At 45.5% G+C, this 24,569-nt stretch overlaps 1 long non-coding RNA gene and 1 other non-coding gene across 2 annotated transcripts in view; one reads left to right on the top strand and one right to left on the bottom strand.

Annotated features, from left to right (window-relative positions):
* LOC131276642 (uncharacterized) overlaps nucleotides 1-12,940 on the top strand; it is a 67,968-nt gene extending 55,028 nt beyond the window's left edge. Inside the window, exon 2 of the long non-coding RNA XR_009184095.1 lies at nucleotides 12,297-12,940. This is a non-coding gene — a long non-coding RNA (uncharacterized lncRNA). The remainder of the gene's footprint in view (nucleotides 1-12,296) is intronic.
* Nucleotides 346-407, bottom strand: LOC131276968 (U7 small nuclear RNA). Its single transcript, XR_009184182.1, has one exon. It is a non-coding gene; the product is annotated as a U7 small nuclear RNA (small nuclear RNA).
* Nucleotides 12,941-24,569: the final 11,629 nt, after the last annotated feature.

The raw sequence follows: 24,569 nt of genomic DNA, 5'->3' as shown, positions 1-24,569 counted from the left end.
CGAGTGCCCGTATGGCGAGCCAGTGCCTGCATGTTGAGCTGAGTGCCCACACAGTGAGTCAGCACCTGTGTGAGTCATGCAGCAAGAAGATGACATTAAAAAAGAGACAAGGGAAGAGTCAAGGTGAAGCGCTGCAAGAGACCAGGAACTGAGGTGGTAGAATTGACAGGGAACTTCTCTCCAGTTTAGAGTTCCCCAGGATGGAATCCTGGTGAATCTTAAAGGACAAAGATGAGAAGAGAAGACAAAAAAGAGAAATTGATAAACAAGATCACACAGCAAATGGACACAGACCGCAATAACAGCAGGGCAGGGGATGGAAAGAAAAAAAAATATGGGGAAAGTAAGGGTCTTCCAGCAAGAACCAGAAGACCTACTGAACAAATTCTAAAAGACCTGTAACACTCACCACTCTCTCTTGCCTCCATGGGAACTCTGTAGTTAATCTTATTGGGTGTCCCTTATATGTTATGCATTGGTTCTCTCTTGCTCAGAATTCTCTGTCTTTGGTATTTGACATTATAATTAATATGTCTTGGGGTTGTACTCTTTGAAATTATACATAAGGGAGTGCGTTGTGCTTCTTAGATATGGATATCCATGTCCTTTAATAGGGTTGTGAAATTTTCTACCGTTATTTCTTAAAACATTCCTATTACCCTTTTCCCCTTTTCTCCTTGTTGGACACCTTTTACACATATGTTTCCACATCTTTTGTTGTCATTTAGTTCCCTGAGACCTTGTTCAATTTTTTCCATTCTTTCTTCCACTGTTCTTTTTTACTTTTGCTTTGAGAAGCTATTTCTTCCAGCTCACCAGTCCTTTTTTCTGCCTCCTCAAATCTGTTATATGACTCCAGTATTTTTAAAATTTCATTTATTGCACCTTTAATTCCCATAAGATCTCCAATTTTTCTGCATGTACTTTGAAATTTGTGCTCTTCCAGTGCCATCTTTTTTTAATTTTTTATTAAGTTGTCTTCTCTTTTTAAAAGATACGTAGATCACAAAAAATGTTACATTAAAAAATATAAGAGGTTCCCACATATATCGACTGTCGCACATTCATTGCTTTTGGTGAATACATTTTGGAGGACTGCTGCACCACATAGATAATAGTTTACATTGTAGTTAACACTCTCCCCAGGCCATTCAGTGGGTTATGGTAAGATATATAATGTCCAGCATCTGTCCCTGCAATATCATTTAGGATAATTTCAAGTCCCGAAAATGTCCCCACATCTCATCTCCTCTTCCCTCTTCCTACCCTCAGCAACTACCGTGGCCACTTTCTCCAGATCAATGCTCCAGTTTCGACCATTAGTAGTCACAGTAGTTCTATAGTAGAATACCTGTAAATTCACTGTAATTTGTATTTTATTCCTCCATGCTGTGGACCCTGGTTTGGTGATGTCCACTCCACCTCTGTATCGAGAAGGAGCCTAGAGCCCACATGGTTGATGGATGCGATTCTCCTGCTTGGAGTTATAGGCACTCTCAGCTCCCTGACATGGTGGTTGACCATCTTTACCTCCTAGCTGACCTGTGTAGTAAGTTCAACAAACCGGAGAGTAGGATTTGCAGCTCTGCTGAGGCTCAGGCACATGCCCAGTCCAGAGATTTAAGTTCCTTGGTATATACCAACCCCAACCAACCACAGGTTCAGTAAAAGTGACATAAGAGGCATGTGTAGAAAGGTCACATCTGAGTCCCAATCCATTAGACTCAGGAACACAAATTACAAAGTAGGGCCCATTGGCAAGGCAGTGGATATATTGGGCTTCATTTTTGAAGTAGTTTTGTACCATAGGGGGCTTCAAGTATTGCAGGCAAGGAGCATCAGTATTGTCTTAATATACCTAATCTCTTTAGTCATCTCATTGAATTTGTTAAGGTGATTTGTTTGAACATCTATGATTAGTTGTCTCAGCTCCTTTATGTCATCAGGAGGCTTACCTTGTTCCTTTACCTGGGTGATATCTTCCTGTTTCTTTGTATGGATTGCAGTTTTTGTTGGTATCTTGCCATCTGGCTTACTAGATGTATTTATTCTGGGTGCAGTTTCTCTCTTTAGGGTTTTTTTGCACTTTCTCCCTTGCCAGTTGTGTAGTGGGAGCCAAGGATATAATTGGTGTTGAACGCAGTGGAGACTCCAGCTGCCCTTGTTTCCCAAGGACTGATGAATCTCCTCCCTTCTTCTTTGCAGGGTATGGATAGTGCCACAGCTGTGTGGAATGATCCAGGGTGCGCAGACCTAGACTGTAGTCACCTAGAGAGACTGAGGAAGCTTAAAGTCCCCTCCCCTGCATTGGCAGGGATAGAGCTGCAGGTGTGGGCAACATGCTATGCTGTGCATGTGCAAAATGACCATAGTTGCCCTGGTAGTCTTCCCAGTATTCAGTCTGCCAGCCGAATGTTCCCGCAGTTCTCCAGAGAGGCTGGTGCAGGGCCCGCCAGCTTCCTCCCTGGTAGAGGTGGGGCTGATGCCTAGGCTAGGGCTGCAGGCTGATCTCGGTACAAGAAGCCAGTCCCTACGATCACTATGATTTTCAGCCAGCCCAGCTTCCCCTCATGCTGGGGGCAAAGTCAAAATGGTGTCCACTGGCCTCTTTCTGACTTGGACAGGTTCAAACTTTACCTGTTCTTAGGGTTCTATTTCAGCCAGCCATATTTACTAATCACTAGCTGCAGTTGGTGGCCAACCATCCCTTCCTTCCCTGTTTTTTGGGAAACGGAGCTTCCAATTCCAGAATAGCCCCTGAAGCAGTCAGAGTAGAATGATTGTAGTCCTCTGAGGCATGACCTTTATTTTCCTGGAGAGGCTGGTGCAGGGCCCCACAGCCTCCTCCCTGCTGGAGGTGGGGCTAGGGCTTAGCCTAGAGCTACAGTCTGATGAGGATGGAAAGAAGGCTGTCCTTACATCACTGGAATTTTCTCCTTGTGCCAGGGGCAGAGTTAAAATAGTGGTTACCAGCCTTGTTGCCGCCAGTGTGCACTGAGGAGCGGCCTGGGGGCCTCCCAAGGTAAGGAGGAACAGAGCACAATAACACACAGTAACCCAATAACACACAGTAACCGCTCTGGAGACACAGGCTGGTGGCGCAGGTCTGATTTGTTAGGGAAGTGCAACAGCTTATAAGGGCTAGGGTGGGGGTTGAGGGGAGTGTGGCATGCGCTGATTGGCTGGGCAAAGGGGACGGAGTGTATAGGTTGCTCGCTCTGTCTTGTTGCTGGGGAAAGAAGCAGCTTTCAGGTTGGCGAGCCAGCTAGCGCCGGAGGCCATCTCGGTACAATCTGAGCCATTTTGCTAGGCTGAGATGTGCTGCCTACAACACAGCCTCTTTCTGACTTGGATAGGTTCAAATTTTAGCCATTCTAAACATTATACTTTAGACTGCCTAATTTACTTTACTAATCATTATCTGAAGCTGGTGCCCAGTCTTCTCTTCCTCTGCCAGTTTTGGGAAGTGGAACTTCTGATTGCAGCTGAGGAATAGCTCCAAGATGTCTTGTGCTGCCTCTGGAAGATGGGCGCCAGCCTCTGGGGTGTGGAGTGTTCTACTTATAAATCTTCTCTGCAGATGGGCAGTGTCCTCCTTCCATGCTTTCAGGGATGTTGGAGGATGCTTTTCTGGTCTCCTGGAGCCCCCAAACAGGTGCTTTAGTAGATAGCTCAGTGTGTTTGCTAACTGTCCTGTAGCATGAACTGACTCGGAACTCCTTCCTCTGGCCACCATCTTGCTGGTTTGTCCCTGAGTTTAGATGTTTTATATGTAGGTCTAAAGTTTCCCTTTTACATCTTTTTGTTGTTTGTTTCTTTGTTTTGAACTATCTTTTCTTTCATTCCAAGGAGAGTATTTACCTTTCTCATTGAGCAGAGACTTAATAACTGCTTTGTCTCATCATTCTTTCTGTGTTCCTTTGGGGCTGTATCTGCTGATTGTTTTTTTCCCCTGGAGAACAGACCAGATTTTTCTAGTTCTTTTTTTTTTTTTTTTTTCATTTAATTTTATTTATTCATTTTTTAAAAAAATACTACATTCAAAAAATATGATGTCCCCATTCACCCCCCCACCGCCCCCACCCCACCACTCCCCCCACAGTAACACTCTCCCCCATCATCATGACAAATCCATTGCATCTGGTGAGTTCATCTCTGGGCATCACTGCACCCCATGGCCTGTGGTCCACACCATAGCCCACACTCTCCCACGTTCCATCCAGTGGGCCATGGGAGGACATACAATGTCCGGCAGTTGTCCCTGCAGCACCACTCAGGACATCTCCAAGTCCCTTCACATCTCATCTCTTCCTCCCATTCCCCGCACCCAGCAGTCACCATGGCCACTTTTTCCACACCAATGCCACATTTTCTCGATTATTAACCACAATAGTTCATGAATAGAATATCATTAAGTCCACTCTAATCCTTACTGTATTCCTCCTTCCTGTGGACCTTGGCTTGGTTGTATGATATGGCATGATATCCTGGTTGCATGTGGTTGTTATTTAGTTGTGAGACTTCTGAAAGATTGATTTTGCTAGTTGGGACCTCTTGCTATTCCATATGAATTTGAGGATCAACTCTTTCCATTTCTTCCAAAAAAAAGACCATAGAGATTTTGAGAAGTATTGCATTTAATCCGTAGATCACTTTAGGTAATATCTTGCCATTTATTAGGTCTTCTTTAATTTCTTTTCAGTAGTGTTTTGTGGTTTTCATTGTACAGGTCATTCATCTCTTTGTTTAAATTTATTCTCAGGTACATATTTTTTTAGGTGCTGTAGTGAATAGAATAGTTTTTTTTAAAATATATTTTTTATTTTTTTAAAAGATAGATTACACAAAATTTCATACAGAAATATAAGGGGTACCCAAATGCCCCACTCTCCACACCTCCCACCCTTCTCCACATTTAACAACTTCTTTCATTAGTATGTTAAATTCACTGCAGTTGATGAACACATTTGGAGCATTGCCACTAAGCATGGTTTACAGTTTACATTTAGTTTACACTCTCTCCCACTCAATTCTGTAGGTTATGGCAGGGAATTAATGTCCTATATGTGTTGTTGCAATGTGATTCAGGATTATTTCATGTCCCAACAATGACCCCTTACACCTCCTTTTCCCTGTCCCTGCCTTCTGCTCCTCTAGTGGTCAGTGTTTCCACATCAATGATAAAATTTCTCCCATTGCTTGAATACCAGTATGTCTGTAGTAGAATACCAGTAAGTCCCCTCAATTCCATATTTTATTCCCCAATCCTGAAGATTCTGGGATGGGTGATGACCACTCGACCTCTAATTGAGGGGTGACTTCAATCCTATATGGCCAGTGAACTGGAGAGTAGGTGTTGGAATTAATGGAAATGGTGATTTTTTCCTTAATTTAAAAAAATTTATTGAAGTATATCACTCATAGAGAAACATATGTAAACAATAAGTTTATGTTAATACTTTTGAGCTTACAAAGGAAACATATATATAACATCATACAGGACTCTTACACCTCACCCTACCACCAATACCTTGCTTTCTTGTTAAACATTTTCCAGTAATGATTAAAGGGCAACATCAAAATATTTCTACTAACCAAAGCATTTTCCCCCCAACCAACCTTATTTTGTTATCTTTATGTCATTTATGTATAAACATACATAAACAAGTGTATAATAAAAATTGTGAACCTTCAAAGCAAACATGCATGACATATGTATGGGAGCCCATATATCGGCCCTCCATCAATACCTTTCATTATCGTGAGACATTTTTATAGATTATGAAAGAATATCGAGGAAATTTTACTACTAATTATAATCCTTTTCTTATATTTGGTAGGTTTTCCCCCAACCCACCCTATTACTATTTTTTAATGTATTTTTATGACAGAAGTTGTAAATTTAGGAAATAATTGTGCACATGTGCAGAATTCCCAAACAAATCCCTCTATCAGCATACCACAGTGTGGTGGAATATTGGTTACAGATTATATGATGATATCATCCAGTTGTTACCATATGCATAGTGTACATACGGCACATTTTTTCCATACTGCACCATTACCTACACAGTACATCCTTGGCATAAATACAAGAATACTACATTATTACTGCTGATCACAGTCCATCTGCCGCTCCAGTTGTGCTTTTCCCATGTTTGTCCTCTCCCACCGTATTGTGTATGATCAAATAGTGATGTGCATTTGCTCCTTCTGACAAAGGACACTTGAATCTGTACCATCAACCACAATTCTCATCCACCTCTTGGTTTTCTGTGCTATTCAGTTCCTAGGTTATTCTTTAGGCATTTACAAATGTAGACTGTTGAACGAGGGGCTCGTTGGGGTAAGGACGACGGAGACAGACTCTCTTCGGAGATGGGTTCATGATGCACGTCTGCTTTATTGAGGAAGTTGCAGCGTTTATATAGTGGTTTGGCTTACGGGGCATAGCTGATAGGTGGAGGGTTCACGGGCAGAGGGTGAGGCGGGGCTGGAGATATTTGGCTCAGTGCTGGTGCACCATCTTTTGGGTGTGCCCAAAAGCGTGTGGACTAGAGAGAGTGCTCATCTAGTCGCTCGCAACACAGCCAGGCTGAATGTCTCTGCCGCTCCACCTACAGTAGACTACCGTTTTCAGCCACATCCCCATTTGTGAACTGGCTATTACTAGCTATGTGTTATTATCCACTCTATACATTTCCACAGTTTTACAGTAAAGCTAATTAAAACTTCTATATACAGTAAGTATCAGTAGGCCATCTTAGTCCTACTCTTGTCTCCTTTAAGAAACCACCACCTAGTATTTATAGTAAATATTACCAGAGGAATCATGTGAGATCTAGGAGAATGCATATTAGACTCCTGTAAGCTCTGTAGAGTTATAACAGTAAGCAAAGTAGAGTACCTATAATGAGACAGTAAACTGAATTTGGGGAGGAATATATAGTGTGAATTAAAAGGCTAGTGTGTTCAGGAGAGAGGGAAAGAGAAAAGAAAAGACAATAACATAAAGAGTCAATATAAGACAAACCAGAACAAAGGTATTAGAAATAAAAAGTCAGAAAAATAGGGGGCCATACAAAGAGAGGTGTAATGTAAGAGAAACAATAAATGATGGAGGATAGAAAGATGTAGAGGAAAGGGGATAATGTTGGTGGCCAAGATCAATACACAGAGAAAAGAGGAAATGGAGGATGAGGAAATACAGCAAATGTGAAGTGCTCCCTGCAGAACCTAATATAAAAAAAGTTTAAAGGAAGAGAAAGAAGAAAAAAAAAGGGATGGAGGGAGCAAGTAAGGAAAAAGAAAGAAAGAGAAAAGGGCCTTGGGGGGATAAAGAGGAAGGAAAAACAAGAAGACAAACCAATAAAATACCAGACAAAGTTTCGAGGAAGGAATCCTCTTTGCAGTTAAATAAAATGCTTGGGAATCTGACATTCCCCCTTTCTCCCTTCCTCACTTCCCTCTCTCCCAAGGCAGCAGGACAGCTGCCTGAGAGGTCCAGTAGGAGATTCAAGTGGGTCCTCGTTGAACCAGCTCAGCACAGAAAACAATGTCTCTTTAATTTCCAGAGAGAGAGCACCCACACCTGACCAGGAACCCCAAGTATGCTATTGGAATATATTCTGAATGTAACATTTAAAAAAAAAAAAAAAAATAAGGAAAAAGTATATATATAGGGAACAGGGAAGCGGCTGTACCTCAGTCGATTGGGCTCCTGTCTACCATATGAGAGGCCTTGAGTTTTCGTCCTGGGGCCTCCTTCTGAAGGCAAGCTGGCCTGCTCCTGTGGAGAGCTGATGGCTGGCACCCACAGAGAGCTGGCGCAGCAAGATGATGCAACAAAGGGAGACAAGCAGTGAATGGACAGAGAGAGCAGACAGGAAGCAAGATGCAAGGGCAGGGAGGGGATAAAATAAATGATAACAAGTATATATATATACACACATACATACACACACACACAAAATCTATCAGCAGGTCTTGCAGATATTTTCCTTCATTTTCTTCTAGAAGCTTTATGGTTTTTGCTTTTATATTTAGGTGTTTGAATCATATTTAGTTAATTTTTGGATCAGGTGTGAGATAGGGATCCTCTTTCCTTCTTTTGGCTATTGATACTCAGTTCTCTCCGTACCATTTGTAGAATGGGCTGTTCTGCCAGAGCTGAGTGGGTTTGACAGGCTAGTCAAAAATCGCTTGACCATACATGTGAGGGTATGTTTCTGAAACATCAGTTTGGTTCCATTGGCCTATGTGTCTGTCTTTAGGCCAGTACCATGTTGTTTTTATCACCCCAGCTAGGTAATATGATTTAAAGTCTAGCAATGAGAGTAAACCTCTGGCTTATTAGAGTATTCTGCATGCAGTTTTTCTCTTTAAATTAGGGTTTCCTGTCCTTTCTCCCTTGCTGGTTGTGCAGTAGGAACCAAGAATGTAGTTGGTGATGTAAGCTGTGGAAGCTCAAGTTTCCCTTTTAACCCCAAGAACCAATGAAGCATCTTCAAACTTTGTCCTTTGCCAGGGATAGGGACCGAGTCACAGGTGTGTGAAATAATCCAAGTCATGCAGGCCTAGACTGTAGTTGCCCAGAGAGCCTGATGAAGCTTCATGCCCCCTTCTCCCCTGCTTGGGGAGGGCGTGGAGCTGCATGTGTGGGCAGCAATCTATGCATTACAGGCCCAAGATGACTGCAGTTGCCCTAGTATATTCCCAATTATTCATTCTGTGCCAACCAAAGGTACCTGCAGTTACCTGGATAGGCAGGGCAGTACCACCAGTTGCCACCCTGACAGAGGTGGGAGTGAAGCCTAGCCTAGGGCTGCAGGTTGATCTGAATGAAAGAAACTATTTCATACCTTCACTGTGATTTTCAGTCAGGCTGGTTTCCCCTCATGCCGGGAGCAGAGTCAAAATGGAGGCAGCTGACCTCTGTCCGACTTGGCAGGTTGATACTTTAGCTGTTCTTAATATTATACTTTAGCCCACTGAGTTTACTCATCAATAGCTGATGTTAGTGCACAATGTCTCTTCCTCGAAGCCCCAGTTTTGGGATGTGAACCTTTTGATACCAGCCACGGAATAGCTCCGGAGGTGGCTTGTGCCTCCAGTGGAGGATTGGCACCAGCCTCTGTGCCGTGGAGTGCTCTATTTAAGAATCTTTTCTACAGAGGGACAGTCTCCTCCCTCCATTCCTTCCAAGGATGTTGCAGGATGTTCTTCTCATCTCCTGGAGCCCCAAACAGGTGCTTTAGATAGTTGTGTGATTACTAACTGCCCTTAGCAGGAGCTGACTCTTGGTGCTTACTCTGCTGCCATCCTGCTGGTTGTCCTTGAATTAGATATTAGATATTTTATACCTAGGTCTAAAGTTTCCTTTTATATCTTTTTTGTTGTTTGTTTCTTTGTTGTGAACTATCTCTTCTTTCGTTCCAAGAGTATTTACCTTTCTCACTGAGCAGAGATTTAATAACTGCTTTGTCTGATAATTCCTTCTATGGTTCTTTTGGGACTGATCTGCTTGATCGTTTTTTTTCCCTGGAGAATAGATGAGGTTTTTCTAGTTCTTTATATGGTATGTTATACAATTTGGGATGATATTCTGGTTGCATGTGCTTATTATGTAGTTACAAACTTCTGAACGATTGTTTTGACTAGTCGTGGCCTCTTGGCATTCCATATGAATTTGAGGATCGACTTTTTTCATTTCTACAAAAAAATGCTGCAGAAATTTTGATAGGTATTGTATTTAATCTGTAGATCGTTTCAAGTAGTAATGGTATTGTAACAATATTAAATGTGAAATGTGGACACACTATATCTTGACATTTATTTAGGTCTTTAATTTCTTTCTGTAGTGTTTTGCAGTTTTCATTGTATAGTTCATTCTTTAAATTTATTTTCAGGTTTTTTTTTCCTTTTAGATGCTATAGTGAATGGAATTAAAAAAAAATTTTTTTTCAAAATACTTAGGTTTCACAAAATGTTAAAAAATATAAGGAATTCCCAAATGCCCCGTTCCCCACACCTCACACCCTTCCCCACAATAACACCTTCTTTCATTAATGTGGCACATTCATTGCAATTGATGAGCACATTTGGAGCTTTGCCACTAAGCATGGATTATAGTTTAGATTGTAGTTTACATTCAATTCTGTAGGTGGTGGAAGGTATATAATGGGTTGTATTTGTCATAGCAGTGTCATTCAGGACAACTCCATGTCCCAGAAATGCCCCCATATTGTACCTCTTTTTCCTTCTCCCTGCCTTCAGCACCTCCAGTAGCCACTACCTCCACATCAATGATATAATTTCTTCCACTGCTAGAATACCAATAAGTCCTCTCTGTTCCATATTTTATTTCCCATTCCTGAGGGTTCTGGGGTGATGATATGTATTTCATCTCTGATTGAGAGGTGGCTTCAGTCCCATGTGGGTGATGGATGGAACTGTGATGCTTGCAGTTGTAGACTCTCAGTTCCTCTGAGTGGTGGTTGTCCATCCTCACCTCCCTGTTTGTTGTCCAGGGTGAGGCCAATGAACTGGACAGCAGATGTTGCAACTAATGGAATTAGTTTTTAATGCCCATTTCAGATTGTTCTTTCCTGGTATGAAAAAACAAAACTGATTTTTTAAGAGTTTATCTTGTACCCTGCACCTTCACTAAATTTATTTTCTGTAGTAGTTTTCTTGTGACTCCTTTGGGATTTTCATTATGGAAGGACATACCATCAGAGAGAAGTGTTAGTTTTACTTTTTCATTTCTGATTTCAGTGCCTTTTTCTTTTTTTGCCTAATTACCCTGCCAGGAACTTTGAGTATAATTTTGAATAGAAGTGATAAAAGTGGGTAACGTTGCCTTGTTCCTGATCACAGGTTTCAGTCTTTCATTGTAAGTTTTCATTCTTTCTTATATTGACTATGATGTTTGCTGTGAGTTTTTTGTGTTTATCATGTTTTGGTTGTTACCTTTTATTCCTATTTTTCTGAGTGATATTATGAAATCATGGTAGATATCATCAGAAGCTTTTTCTGTGCTATTAAAGTGATCATATGGATTTTTCCTTCTTGGGATAAGTCACCCTTGGTCATGTGGTATAATCCTTCTAATTTATGTTGTTGGATTTGATTTTCTAGTGTTTTGTTGAGATTTTGCTTCATTAGAGAAGTTGTTCCGTTACTTTCTTTTGATGTCTCTATCTGGTTTGGGTATCACAGTAATACTAGCCTCCTAGAATGAATTAGGAAGAATCCCGACCTCTTCGTTTCTTTTGGAAGGCTTTGTGAAGGATTTGTGTTAATTCTTGTTTGAGTGCTTGGTACAATTCTCTCTAACGCCATCTGGTCTTGGACCTTTCCTTGTAGGGAGGTTTTTGATTATTCAATCTTTTTGCTTTTATAGGTCTCTTAATATCTTTTATTTCTTCTTTAATCAATGCAGGTTATTTTTATGTTTCTAGGAATTTGTTCATGTCCTCTAGGTTATCTAGTTTGTTGGAATATGAATGTTCATAATATTCTCTTATAACCCTTTTAATTTCTGCTAGATCAGTGATAATATTCCCACTTTCACTCCTTAAGTAGTTATTTGCATCTTCTTTCATTTCTCTTCGTTTGGATAAAGCTTTGTCAATTTTATTAATCTTTCCAAAGAACTAAATTTTGGTTTCATTGATCCTCTGAATTGTTTTTCTGTTCTTTATCTCACTTATCTCTACTCTAATCTTTATTATTTCCTTCCTCCTAGTAATGTTAAGTTTGACTTATTCTTCTTTCTTCAAGATAGGAAGTTAGGTTAGTGGTTTGATACCATTCATTCTTAATGTAGAAATTTATAGCTATAAGTTTCCCTTATAGCTATAAGGGGCAGTGCCTTGCTCCTTCCCATAGGTTTTTGCATGTTTTTTTTTTTTTTTAATAAGAATTTTCTGATTTCTCTTGTAGGTGGGTTTCAGAAAATTATCCTGTTGGATATTTAAAAATGGGTCATATATTTTTCACTTACTTGTATAATTGCAGTTTTCCTTCTGTTATTGATTTTTTTCTTTAAATATTTCTCTCCATCCACCCCCGCTTTGCAGCATTGTTGCTTGCTGTCTACTCTGTGTGTCCTTTCACTGTGCATTCTTCTGTGCCTGTATTTATTTTTAAAATTTATTTCCATACACACCCCCCTTGTGACTTGCTTATTGTCTGCTCTCTGTGTCCATTCAGTGTGGGCTCTTCTGTAGATTTTGCTTGTCTCCCTTTTTGTTGCCTCACCCTGCTGAGTCGGTTCTCCTCTGCTCTTGCAGGTCTGCGGCATTATGCAGCGCTTGCCGATGAGCCTGTCTTCACAAGGAGGCCCCAGCACGTGAACCCAGGACCTCCCATTTGGTAGATGGGAGCCCAACTGATTGAGCCACAGCCGCTTCCCCGTTACTGATTTTTATATAAATCAATTGTGGTAGAAGAGAAGCTTTGTGTAATTTCAGTCTTTTAATTTTTATTGTCTTATATCTTAACATACGGTCTAGCCTGGAGAATGATACAAGGATAGTTTAGAAGAATGTGTATTCTTCTGTTGTTGGGAGGCATTCTATATATGTTTGTTAAGTGCAGTTTATTTATAATATTGTTGACTTCCTCAGTTTCCTTTCTAATACTCTGTCTTGATGGTTGATTCATTCTTGAAAGTGGTATTTTGAAGTCTCCTAGTATTATTGTATAACTATTTATTCTTTCAGTTTTGCCAATGTTGTTTCATGTATTTTGCAGCTCCTGTGCATATATGTTGGTGATTGTTGCACCTTCTTGTTGGATTGACCCTTTTCTTAGTATATAGTGCTCTCCATTTTCTTTTGTTCTGAGTTTGGACTTCGCGGCTGTTCTTTTCTGATAGTAGTATAGCCTCCCTTCTTGTTACTCTTTGTACATAATATTTTTATTCATCTCAGAACTTTCAGAGTATTCATTTCTTTGGATCTAAAGTGAGTCTCTTCAAAATAACAGGGTGTTTGAATGCGGTCACCCCTCGGGCTGAAGTGTGGTTTGCTGGCCTGTCAGGGGAGCAGCCGTGGTAGGCCTAATTCCAAGCCGCTGCCCCCACAATAGGGTGGCTGGTCGGACTCACCGCCACCCCTGAAGGGAGCTCGGCATGGGCGCAGAGTGCCCTCAGGTCTCCCCTTCTCGGCAGCCATGCTTCCGCGGCCGCCCCTCCTCCCGGATAGCGCCACACGATGCCTTATGAGGCAATACCCTTCTTCTTTCTCCCTGCGCAGGTGCAGGGCGGAAAATTCCAGTCTGCCCCCCCCCCCCCCCCCCCCCCCGCCCAACAGCAGCAACAGCCAGGAACAAGGCGGGAAACTCAAGTCTGCCCTCCACCCCAGCAACAGCAGCCACCAAATCCCTAAACCCTGCCACTTCCCCCAGTAACAGCAGCCACCAATCCCTAAACCCTGCCACTTCCCCTGGCAACAGCAACAGCCAATCCCTAATCACCACCCCTCCCCCTTCCAGTACCTCCCACCAACCTTTCTCCCCAGTAACTGCTTGCGGCAACCAATCAGAACATGACATAAGCTTCGACCAATCAACCTTCCCCAGTCCCTATAAAACTGTAGCCACTTCCTCAATAAAGTTGGACCTGCGTGTTTACCTCATCTCCGCAGTAGTTCTTCTGCCGTGCGCCCTCCAGTCCTGAGAGCCCCCGACAAGGGCCTGGCCTCCCTTGTCCCCAGTTCGTCGCCTGCTTCTCCGGGCGACCCGTTCGTCGCCTGCTTCTCCGGGCGACCCGTTCGTCGCCGGCTTCGCCGGGCGACCCCTTCGTCGCCGGCTTCGCCGGGCGACCCCGTCAGCTGAACCGCGCAACCCCTGTGAGACCGACCCCTCGTCTGCTGCCGGACCGACCCCTCGTCTGCTGCCGGACCGACCCCTCGTCCCAAGCTGGACCAACCCCTCGTCCCAAGCCGGACCAACCCCTCGTCCAAAGCCGGACCGACCCCTCATCCGCAGCCAGACCCCACCGCCACCGACCAAGCAAGGCGCCGCATTTGAAGTATTTTTTTAAAATACATTCTGCCAATATGTGTCTTTTAATTGGTGAGTTTATTGTTTTTATTATTTTTTGAAGATGCTTAGATTACATAAATGTTATATAAAAAATAGTATGGGTTGGAGGAAAAATACATCAAATGTAAGAGAAGGAATATAGTTGGTAATAATATTTTGACAATGCTCTTGAATAATTTGTAATAAATGTTTGACACCAATGCAGAGAGTTTGTGGAGGGGTGATGTATGAGACCCCTGTGTGATGTTATGTGTGTTTATTTTTTAAGTTCGCAATCTTTACTATACACTTATTGTGTATATGTGTATGAGTGATATACTTCAATAAAAAATATACATACAAAAAATGTATACATACAAAAAGTATTGGAAAATACTTTGGTAGTAATATTTTGACAGTGCTCTTTAATCATTAGTTTAAAAAGTTTCACAAAAATGTAGGGTGTTGGTGGTAGGGTGACTTATGAGAGTCCTGTATGATGTTATATACATTCGTTTTATAAGTTCACAACTATTACTATACACTTCCTGTTTATGTATGTTTGTGGGTGTGTGATATATCTCAGTAAATATATTTTTAAAAATACAGGGTTTTCCCATATACCCCACTCCCTATACCTCTCACGTTTCCCCCCATTAACAACATTCTTCATTAGTATGGTATATTTGTTACAATTGATGAATACATTTTAGAGCATTGCCTCTAAGCATGGATTATAGTTGACATTGTAATTTACACTTTCTCCCAAACAATTTTAAAGATTATATCAAGATATATAATGGCCTATATCTGTGATTGTGATGTCATTCAGGGCAATTTCCAAGTCCCAAGTATAACCCTATATTGAACCTGTTTTTCCCTCTCCCTGACCTCAGAAACTCCAATGGCCACTGCTTCCAAATCAAGGATATAAATTTTTCTATTGCTAGAATCACAAATAGTCTATATTAGGATACCTGGAAGTCTACGTTAGTCCGTAGTTCTATTCCCATTCCTGAAGATTCTGGGATGGTGATGCCCATTCCACCTGTAATTGAGAGGGGGCTTCACTCCCATGAAGCAGATGAATGGAGCTATGTAGTTTACAGTTGTAGACTCTCTATGTTCCTTGAGATGTTTGTTGTCCATCTTCATCTCCTTTTTAGTTGTACTGGGTGAGTCCAATGAGCTGTGAGTAGGTGTTTGCAACTCTGTTGTGATTCAAAGCCCAGGTTGGACATGGACAGCCCAAAAAACTTAGGTCTCTTGCAAGTACACCTTATAATCTATTTATTTTGAAGCAATTACTTTGAAAAGCAGGATTTATTTAGGCATTGTAAATTCATTTCTTTTACATCTTATACCTTTTACCCCTCATTTCCTCCATTGCTGCTGCCTTTTATGTGTAGTTGATCTTTTGTAGTGAAACAATTTGATCCCATTCTTTTTTTTTTTTTTTCCTGTATATTTTTTCGATATTTTCTTTGTGGGGTTAAGTTGGAGTTTATATTTAACATCAGAAATTGATGATAATCCTTGAATTGACTTGAACTTACTTTCAGTTTCAACAGTAATAAACTAAAAGTTAATAATTCATAGATAAAATACTTATATATATGTATTTCAGAAATAAATTACATTTTGAGACATTTAACTGAAAATACCTTTGAAGCTAATTGATTCTGAAAATATATGCCCATTTAAAGGTAACAACTAGATTTTGGCATGATGACAGCATTTGTTCCCTTTCAGAACAAGAACTTACTATAGGGGTGAAAATCAGTAATCAGATACAGAATGAAATAGAATAGGACAGGTGCAATAGAGGTAGTGAGAACAAAGACCCATATTTAACACTGGGAGAAATATGGAGCCAGGAAATACCCATAAGTTAGCTGCCATATTTATGAGCATTTTATAGAAACAACAGGATGGACAGCTCTGTGAGGTTGGGAAAGCTATTCTGAATCATACTACCTACAGTTTCAAAGAAAAAAACACGTGAAATGACCAATAATAAAAATACCTCGTGTCGCTTGACATACAAAAGGGAATATAGGGCAAAAAAGGAATAAGTGCAGAGAAACAACAGTACAAAGAAATGAAATATCTTCATTTTTGTGTACTTTATGATGTACTTTTTCATAAACAAGGTATAAGGCATTAAGAAAATGATGTAAGATATGAAAAGACATCCGATAAATACTCAAAAAATAAAGGGTCATAAATGAGGAAAGAACATGAAAAAAAGGAAAAATTACTTTAAAATGTAATGTAAGCTAGAAGAAATACAGTGAATGATAATGCTTTATAAGAAATAGAAGTTGAAAAGAGAAAAACATATTGAAGAGTAATTAACAGAAATTGTACAAGATTTGAGAAAAAGTGTCAAAAGTGAATGCTAAGTAAAGAAGAGCCAATATGTGAAGTCCATGAAAAGACAAAACCAAAGCAGAGTCCTGAAACAAGTAAAAAAGCTATCATTTTTTTTTTTTGGAAATAGAAGGAATGCTTTGAAGCTGCTTATTAAAAAGTGTGTACCGAGCAGTGAATGAGAATTATGGCAATATGTATTCCATTAAAATTTATGGGCTTCAAGGAAAAAAAAAATTTGTGCATTTAGGAAAAAGCCGGTGGCATAATAGAAAGAAAATTACAATCTCATAAAGGTTTTGGAAAACAGTGCATCGTGTCAGTCCTCGTCTCCAAAAAAGCCATTGGATGGATGGCTCGGCAACCTAAGGGCTTGTATGGAAAGGGTTGCTGTCCCCGGGTAGAAGTTCTCAGGACATCCTTCAATTCCTGTGCCTATTTTTACCAGGTAGTTCTTATCTCCACTTGCATGTTCACGTAAAATATTAATTGCAGCTACCTAGTGTTCCCTCAGTTTTGCTGCATTTCCGGAAATGCCAAAAGGAAGCTAGAAAAGCAGTGGATTCCATATGCACTTGTTTCCCTTCCCCTTTTTTGACCTGCTCCACATTTCCTCTTCTTTCTCTTCAGCTCTTTTTACTTCCCAGATCTCTTCTCTTGAACCTAGTACAGGATAATTTCTGGAACCACACTTGCTCTGGAAAAGTGTTGACAGCTGGGGGAGGGAGGGAAGGAAACATTTATGCTTGTCCCAGTTACCCAGGGCAGGAACACACCCAGTGGCCTGAGGAAAGCTCACAGGGAGGGGCATGCGTAGAGTTTGGGAGACAGGGTGAACTGTCTTCACTGGAGCTGTGGGTTCTGAGAGAGCAGGCATCCCTCAGCCCTGTGGTCCAGAGATGCTGTGGTGGACCTGGTTCATTCCAGGAGACCAGGTCAGCAGTGTTGTGAGAGCCAGTGTGTGAAACAAGGCAGTCAGTAGCCCCTTCATACAAGTCCTCCAGAAACCTTGCCAGGCCTTGGAAGGTACTGAGGTGCAGCTGGACAGCAATCTCTCTCAAATGGGAGTCAATTCAGTTTTATTCTTAACGCTGGAATTTTGGATTTGGGTGAAGAGTGGAGGCTAGAAGTGTGCTCAAGGAAATACATCACACTGCCCCTCTCCAGGACACACAGTCACACCCCTCCCCTGCCCCGCACACTCACCAGCACACCACACAGACTTACACAGACACTCCCCAGACCCTGAACACAAAATCCATGCCACCTTAGGGGAACACTGATGCTTACAAGAACTGTAGTTCTTTCTTTGGTAAATCACTTTCTTTAACCATACTCCAATCCTCATGTCTTCCAGGAGGTGGAACTAGAATGAAGCCTCTGCGGGGCTTCGTGGGGTCGCAGGAGGCGAGGACGACGCGGCCCCGCTAGAGAAGACAGACCACGGAGACTGGCTGATGGCGCAGATCTGGTTTATTGCGGAACTGCAGGCACTGATATACTGGGCTGGTGCGGGGAGGGCCGTTGCTGGCCCCAGCTCCCTATTGGTCAGGGCGGGCTACATGCCCTTATAAGGCTAGGCGGTCGGCTCGGCAAGCAGGGGGGGCATGAGATGACGTGCGGTGGGAGGGCCGAAGGGCAGGCTGAGGGTAGTGACGCCCGTACCAGGCCGAGGGCGGAGCGCCCGTACCAGCCACCCTTACCCTAGCGGAAGCGGTACCTACTTTGTGGCAGCGGCGATCTGAGCCTGGCCGAGGGACGGGCGGCCGTGGGCCAGGCGACTCTTCCCGGAGGCGGGGGTGAGGCGGAAGACTTGGCCGAGTCTCCGGCGGAGGCGTGCAAGGTGTGGAGGGCGGCGGGGACGAAGGAGACGAGACACCCTTGTGGAGCTGTAACAGAGCCGTTTATCGGGGAATGTACAGAGATTATATAGGGCTGTGGCGGAGGGGCGGGCAGAGTTCTTGCTGGGATGCCGTATAAGGCGTGCTGGGGAGACTTTCGATGAGGATTGGTAAGGAGCAACACGGAAATGCTAGGAGGGAGGGTACGGGAAGGGGCGGGAATGGCGTCACAGCGAGGGGAGGCGGGAAGAGGAGGGGGAAGGGGGAGTGGGGGAGCCGTCGGGATGTTGCCTTTTGGCAGGAACAGTGGGTGTAGCCTAGGTGACTGGGCGGGCTTTGGAGCGCCGCATACCAACGGCCCGAGGACGTGGCATCCGTACTGGCCGCCTCGTAGTGGGCCTGGGCGGGCTGAGGGCTTGCGCCCGTACCAGCCCTTCCCTTGACCACTGGCTCCAGGTTACGCGTCTACCTTCCGCCAGGGCTGGCCCCTACTGAGGAGGAGGCTATCCCACATACTTCGCGCCAGAGCTGGCCAGAGAGGCAAGCCAGACTGTTGCCTGACGCTGTGCCTCATCTCCCCCTTCGTTTTTACTAAGAACCAGAGAGGCAGCGGCAATAAGCCGTCACTCTTGCCGCGCATGCCGCAGGGCGCCACGGACACAACAGAGGAGGAGGAGGACGAGCAAGAGCCCGGCACCGATAATGCCATAGAATGCCAGGCTGGCGGAGATGAACAGGCAGCTCCCCGAGGACAGATGAGGCAAGCTGGGGAATAGCTAGGTCTGAATAACTCTCTCTGTAGGCCTGAAGCGCCAGGGTGTGGTTGTGGAAGGAGGCATTATAAGAAGATAGTATTAGGTTTCTGAGGGTGGACCGGTGGGTGGAGCGGTTGACAGGGACGGGGGTGATGCAGAGCTGGGAGAACTGGTAGCTCCCGTCACACAGGGTGTTGGCAAGGGAATAAAGGGTATCAACGTCCAGGGCAAGCAAGTCTATTTGTTGCTGGAGGTTTAAGATGGCGTGGTGGTGGAGAAGGTTGATGTCCATTTGAGTGCCGAGGGCTGCTTGGGTTGTCGCTAAGATGTTGTTGACGACTCCGGCAGTGAGGGAGGTTTGCGTTAGGGCAACGGTGGCGGTAGTGGCGGCTGCTAAGGAAGCGATGAAGGCGACGGCAATGGCGGCGGAGAGTCCGAAGTCGCGCTGAACCCTGCGGGGTGCAAGATCTGACGGGGACAGGGGCAGGGGGAGAGTTGGGGAGGGACCGAATCAGAGGCGTTGATGGGGACCCATACGAGGGGTGGCTGGAGAAGCAGGAAAGCGTATGGGAAGGAGTTATTCCAGAAGTTGGAGAGAAAGCAGGCCGCGGAGGGGAAGCTTAGAGTTCTGCAGAGGAGAAAGGTGAATGGGGGCTTAACGTAGGCAAAGGTGTGGATAATTTGAGTGGAACGACTGGCGAAGGTTGACGTTGAGCCGTTGACCATTAGAGTGCCATTGGAGAGGGAGCAGTTGGAGAGACAGACGAAGGGTCGCAGGTTGAGGCAGGAAGAGGGCCCACAGAGGGACAAGGTAGAGAAGGAGTATGCGGGTGTGACCCGGAGCGGGTCGACGAAGATAGTGGTACTTGTTTCATTAGGAAGCAAGGCCATGGGGGTGAAGAGGCCTGTGGCGGTAGGGTTGGGGTGTGTGCAGTCGCGCCAGCGAAAAGACTGTAAGGGCGCAGCATGGGGGGAGCCTTTAGGACTGCAATTGGGGACGGGGGGGCGTTGCACATAAGCTGCAAACTGTTTGGATCGGGTGGCGTTGGAGGTGGGTGGCCAGAGGCCATCTAGTCGGTAGGCTATGCCGGAAGTGCGTGCGGAGGCGGAGGTGCGATTGTACCAAACTTCGCAGATATTGCGAGGGAGAAGTAGAGGGTGTCGGGGAAGGACGAGTCAGACTGATTACTGAGGGAGAGGAAAATGGTGTCCCAGGGGGGGTGGTGAAACGGAAACGTTGAGGTGGGAGGAGGAAGGTTGGAACATAGGGTTGCATGGGAGGCCGAGGTCACAGGAGGTGTGGTAGACGGCGGGGAAGAGGGGGCTAGAGCGGGTCAGAAAGAGGAATCCGGGCGGGGCTTGTAAAGCGGCCCAAAGCTCGTACTGGCTGCGCGGCTTAGCGGCTTCTCCTGTTGCGGCAAGGGAGAGAAGAAGGATGAGAAGGGGAACAAGCGAGGTGGGGGCGTTATTTGGTGGTGGGTGGACAGCTCGGGCGCGGTGGTACAGGCGCAGGAGCTGGATAAGCTCAGTGTTGGGCTCGGTGGCCGGCTCGTCGAGGACGAGGCGAGTCATCCGGTAGGTGAGGCTGCGAAGCTGGCGACATTCCCTCCTCGTCATCCGTCGCTGCTGCGGTGGCTGGCTTGATGTTTCGGCCTGGGATCCAGATTGGCTGCGAGGCATTTTCTGGAAAGACACAAGAGAACCCTCTCCCTTGGGTGAGAAGGGGGCTGGGCCCTTCCCAAGTATGTGTTTCTGGGTCTCTCCAATAAACCATTGGGGCGACCGTTGGTGCGTAGGAGGGGCCCCAATGTTTGTGAAGGGGGGAGAGACCATTCTTATCAAAGGAGAGGAGGTTCATGTGAATAAGACAAGCTGTTATGATGTCACTTGGTTGGCTGTGTGGGTGCAAGTCTCTCTCCTTTTGTATTTGAATTTTTAAGTGGCGGTGGGTGCGTTCCACTATGGCCTGGCCCTGGGGGTTGTATGGGATCCCGAAATGGTGAGTGATGTTGTAGAGACTGAGGAAGGCAGCAAAGGAGGAGCTGCGGTACGCGGGGCCATTGTCGGTTTTTAGATCCCATGGAACTCCCATGAAAAGGATGGCTTGTCTTAGGGCCTTAATGCAGTGCTTGGCTGTTTCTCCTGCGAGGGACACAGCATAGCAGAGGTGAGAGAAGGTGTCGAGAGCCACATGCACATATTTGAGGCGTCTGAAGGACGGTACATGGGTGACATCTAGCTGCCATCGAGAATTTGGTTTAAGGCCACGGGGGTTTACCCCCTGTGGCTGCAGGGGCCCTAGAGGCAGGAAAGGGGCACAGGTTTTGCAGGCGCGCACCAAATGTTCACATGTGTCTATAGAAAGGTCCGGCAGTAGATGTTTAAGAGAGGCGGCCGAAAAATGAAATTTAGAGTGAAGTATCTTTGCTTGATTGATAAGGTTCCCTATGGTGGTGAGCGCATAGGTGGAGACTACTTGGTCGGCTAAGGCATTGCCCCGAGTTAGGGACCCGGGCAAGTCTGAGTGGCTTCTCAGGTGTGCCACGTACCATGGAGCTGTACGGCGCTCGAGCAATTCCTTTAACGAGGCCAGGGCCGTGTCGATGGGGGTGTCCTTAGGGAAGAAGGTGGAAAAGGCCAGAACACGACAGGCTTGGAGTGTATACTGGCTGTCAGTGAAGATATTGACTGCCTCGGCCGGGAAGGCCCTGAGGGCGGCATACACGGCCAGTAGCTCACCCGTCTGCACAGAGAATTGGTTAGTATAGGTGAACGTACGGGGATGGGGGTGCCCAGGTTGGTACACTACAAACACATATTTGGTTTTGGAGGCGTCTGTGAAAATGGTGGTAGAATGGGGCAGTGGTGTTGAAGAGGGGAAGGGATGGAATGGGTCGGCAAAGGGGAGTTGGACCAGACCCTGCAGTAATTTGTGGCAGGGGAGGTGATTGTCGAACTCTCCCCTAAAGTCCTCAAGCAAGACTTGCATATCCTCATTGGTTTGGATGAGGTGGGTGGTTTGCTTGGCATTGAGTGGCCAGACGATGGTAGAGGGGGGAACATGGTATGTATGCAGACAGAGGGTGTTAAGGTCTGCAGCAAGAGAGATCCAAAGGCGAATAGCTGGGCATATCTTTTGGAGCTTGCTCTTGGATGGGTGTAGCCACAACAGGGGTCCCTGCTGCCACAGAACTCCCGTGGGAGTTCCTGGAGTGGCGAGAGCAAATGCCAAAATTGGTTGAGTGGGGTCATAGCGCTGGAGAGCGCAGGACTGCCTGTATGGCTTTTCGCACCTCTGGTGTGATGGTGATTTTCTTAGTAATTGCCTCGGGTGGGTTGCTGGATGTTTGTAACAACTCAAAGAGAGGGTTGAGCTGTGCCGTAGTGATGGGAAGCACTGATCTAACCCAAATGATATTCCCGCATAGCTGTTGCAACTCAGTTAATGAGAGCTGAGCGGGGACATTCAGTTGGGGGGCGATGGGCTCAACATGGCACGCAACCCGTAACCCGAGGAAGGTAAAAGGAGGGCTAAGCTGCACCTTCTCCTCTTTAATGTGGAGGCCTATAAGTGACAGGTTTAGTTTGAGCTGTGTGAGAACGAGTTGCAGCTGGTGGGGGTTCTTGTGGGCAAGGAGGATATCGTCCATATAATGGATGATACAGGCTCAGTGCCGGAGAGGGGCAACCGCCAGGGTGACGAAATTTTGACAGATGGTAGGGCTATTCCTCATGCCTTGCGGGAGCACTTTCCATTGTTACCAATAAGCGACTCCCTGATGGTTGGGGAGCGGGACTGTAAAGGCAAACTTGTGTCGATCTTGTGGATGCAGTGGGATAGAAAAGAAACAGTCCTTGATGTCGATCGTAGCGACATGAAAGCGATGGGGGACTGCTGTAGGGTGAGGAAGGCCAGGTTGGCTGGACCCCATGGGAAGAATGTGTTTATTGATTTCCCTGAGGTCATGTAAAAGCCGGTATTTGCCTGTGGATTTTTTGTGAATAATAAAGACAGGCGAATTATAGGGGCTAGTGGAAGGCTCAAGATGGCCGGCCTCAAGTTGTTCTTGGACTAGGGTGTGCAGGGTGGTAAGTTTGTGGGATGGTAGGGGCCACTGCTCGACCCAAATAGGCTCCTCTGTGTCCCATTGCAGAGGGGTGGGGTCGGGTGGAGCAAGCTGAGCAGTGGCGCAAACTGTTGGGGGGGAACCGTGGTTAAGACGACTCCACTTTGCTCTAGAATGTCTCGCCCCCATAATATAGTGGTGAGGGTAGACAGGAAGAGCGGCTGGAAGGTACCTATATGACTTTCTTCATCTTCCCATGTGACGGGATAGCGTGCTCGTTGAGAGACTGAGTCCCCGGTGGCCCCCTGAACGGGCGGTCCGCGCTGTACTTCCCAATGTTTGGCGTAGCAGGCAGGGAAGCAAGAAATTTCAGCCCCAGAATCTAGGGTGCCATGGTACCAGTGGTTGTTAATCCTTAGGGCCATAGTAGGCTTATCCCCAGTTATAGGGACGGACCACATTAGGGTTTTGGCAGGTGGTGTGCCTCTTGGGGGCGGGGCTGAGGCTCGCCCCCTTTGAAGTTTAAAGGCTTGCCGTTTATGTTTGACCGTGAGTGACAATCTCTGGCCCAATGATAGCCTCTCTTACGCTTTGGACATGGGGTAGAAGGTGTGTTTGGCCCCGGTGGCTTTTTGGGAGGCGGGGCTCCCTTTGAGTTGGGGCAGTCGCAGGCAAAGTGCCCTTCCTGGTTACATCGGAAACAAGGTCCCATGGCCAAAGCGAGGGCAGAAGCGAAAGAGGTGGCAAGGGTATGAGAGGTTTGGTCTAGGTCTTTGCAGGCCAAAATCCACTCATGGAGGCTACCCTCCCGTTTGGAAGCAATGGCTTGCTTGCAAACAGGGTTTGCCCCCTCTAAGATGAGCTCCCGCGCAAGAGCCGCTTGGGCCTGCTCATTGGTTACTTTGCAGGCACACGCCTCTTGAACTCTTGAAACAAAGGCAGAAAAATCCTCCTCCTTGCCCTGAACAAGCTTGGTGAAGGTTTCAGTTTTTATAGTGGAGCAATTGCCAAAAGCACGCATAGCTATGCTCCGGAGCTGATCCCAGAAAACAGCAGTGGCCTGAGCGAAGGCTGCTGGGGCGTTATAGGGTGGTAAGCCGAGGAAGGCATTCAGGGGAAAAGTAATGCCATTGGGGTGGTTGGCCCTCACCTGCTGCTCAGCCTGATCTTGAAAGTGGGCTCGCCAATTAACAAACTGGCCGGGAGTAAGGATGGCTCGGGCAATGGCTTGCCAGTCATAGGGGAGGTTTAAGTTAAGCGACATGTCGTTAAGGAGTTGTTGGGCGTAAGGGCTGCCTAGTCCATCCTCCCGGACGGCCTCACGCAGGCGCTTCACCTCCGAAGGACTGTACGGGTACCAGGGGAGGGGGCGCTGAGGCGTAGGCATTAGGTTGACCGGGTATAGCTGAGGGGGTTGTTGAGGCGGGGGCATGGCTTGATGGGAGGTAAGCGGCGCGGGGGGAGGGGCCACCGGAGGAAGAGTAAGCGGGTGCAGGGTGCTT

Source organism: Dasypus novemcinctus, chromosome 30 (assembly GCF_030445035.2).
Source record: "Dasypus novemcinctus isolate mDasNov1 chromosome 30, mDasNov1.1.hap2, whole genome shotgun sequence".
Lineage (NCBI taxonomy): Eukaryota > Metazoa > Chordata > Mammalia > Cingulata > Dasypodidae > Dasypus > Dasypus novemcinctus.
Note: the sequence above shows the minus strand (reverse complement) of the source record. Positions and strands in the feature narration are given on the sequence as shown.